Here is a 1,962-nt window from a genome sequence, read left to right as displayed (position 1 = left end):
GTTCTTTGTATACCTTGGGAATATACTTGGAATCTAGCATTTTGTCGTTGTTCACACTGAAGACCCTCAAGTTCCAGGATCTCTATATGAATCCTAAACTAATTTTCTTTAAATAATATATTCTTTGCACTGCGCCATATATATCTGCCCTATTGTCTCTGTGTTCTAGAATAATAAGCCTGCATTCCCCTGGTTGGCCCGCGGTCCGGCGAGGCTTATGACGTCTCCGTCGTGTCGTGCTGGCGTGAGTGGTAGCGTCCGCTCCGGAGCCTGAAGGAGACTTGGAGGCACCTGGGCTGCGCTGCTTGGGTCGTAGGGAGCCGCCGCTGCCGCCACTGCCTGCACTCCATGAGGAAGATGCTCGCCGCCGTCTCCCGCGTGTTGTCGGGCGTCGCCCAGAAGCCGGCAAGCGGAGTGCTGGTGGCATCCCGTAATTTTGCAAATGATGCTACATTTGAAATTAAGAAATGTGATCTTCACCGGCTGGAAGAGGGCCCTCCTGTCACTACGGTGCTCACCAGGGAGGATGGGCTCAAATACTACAGAATGATGCAGACTGTTCGTCGAATGGAGTTAAAAGCAGATCAGCTATATAAACAGAAAATTATTCATGGTTTCTGTCACTTGTGTGATGGTCAGGAAGCTTGTTGTGTGGGCCTGGAGGCCGGCATAAACCCCACAGACCATCTGATCACAGCGTACCGGGCTCATGGCTTTACGTTTACTCGTGGGCTTTCTGTCCGAGCAATTCTCGCAGAGCTTACAGGACGAAGAGGAGGTTGTGCTAAAGGAAAAGGAGGATCAATGCATATGTACGCCAAGAACTTCTACGGGGGCAATGGCATCGTGGGAGCTCAGGTGCCCCTGGGAGCTGGGATTGCTCTGGCCTGTAAGTAAAACGGAAAAGATGAAATCTGTTTGACTTTGTATGGTGATGGCGCTGCTAATCAGGGTCAGATATTCGAAGTTTACAATATGGCGGCTTTGTGGAAATTGCCTTGTATTTTCATCTGTGAGAATAACCGCTATGGGATGGGAACATCTGTGGAGAGAGCAGCAGCCAGCACTGATTACTACAAGAGAGGCAACTTCATTCCTGGGCTGAGGGTAGATGGAATGGATATCCTGTGTGTCCGGGAGGCCACAAGATTTGCAGCTGCCTATTGTAGATCTGGAAAGGGGCCCATACTGATGGAGCTGCAGACTTACCGTTACCATGGACACAGCATGAGTGATCCTGGAGTCAGTTACCATACACGAGAAGAAATTCAGGAAGTTAGAAGTAAGAGTGACCCTATCATGCTTCTCAAGGATAGGATGGTGAACAGCAATCTTGCCAGTGTTGAAGAACTAAAGGAAATTGATGTTGAAGTGAGGAAAGAAATTGAGGATGCTGCCCAGTTTGCTACAGCTGATCCTGAACCACCTTTGGAAGAACTCGGCTATCACATCTACTGCAGCGATCTGCCTTTTGAAGTCCGGGGTGCAAACCAGTGGATCAAGTTTAAGTCCATCAGCTAATGCGAGATGGTTACACCTTCAGTGGGCTATTCGGCAGCAACTGTTAAGGAATGCTTTGGGTTCTCAACTGTTTTAAGGAGGAAGAAAACCCATAGAAAGAAAGTGTAGATTTAGATAGATAGATAGTGTAATTGCATGTGGTTTGTACAGTGTTGCATTAAAAGATATAATGTCTTTTAATGTTATAGCTTAAGGATAGTATGGATCTTATAAAGGTTATTTAGTTACATAGGTTGAAAATAGGTAATAAGAGTTTGCTTAACCCTCCTTCAAATTACTTCTTTAAAATAGTTCTATTTAGTTTAGTTGTATACTAGTTTAACAAATACTTTCTTAGTTACTAAAAGGAAAACAATTCCTTATATGCCTGTCCAACTCTGCCACCTTTTTGTGGGGCGAGATCATGGTCCTGTCCCTCCCAGTGCCCAGCAGCTTACCTGG

General features: G+C 46.2%; 1 pseudogene; it reads left to right on the top strand.

The window, feature by feature from the left end:
- Positions 1-291: 291 nt before the first annotated feature.
- On the top strand, positions 292-1,742 carry LOC132501635 (pyruvate dehydrogenase E1 component subunit alpha, somatic form, mitochondrial-like; annotated as a pseudogene).
- The last annotated feature ends 220 nt before the right edge of the window (positions 1,743-1,962 follow it).

This window comes from Mesoplodon densirostris, chromosome 14 (genome assembly GCF_025265405.1).
Source record: "Mesoplodon densirostris isolate mMesDen1 chromosome 14, mMesDen1 primary haplotype, whole genome shotgun sequence".
In the NCBI taxonomy this organism is placed as follows: domain Eukaryota; kingdom Metazoa; phylum Chordata; class Mammalia; order Artiodactyla; family Ziphiidae; genus Mesoplodon; species Mesoplodon densirostris.
This window is presented reverse-complemented; position numbering and strand designations above follow the sequence as displayed.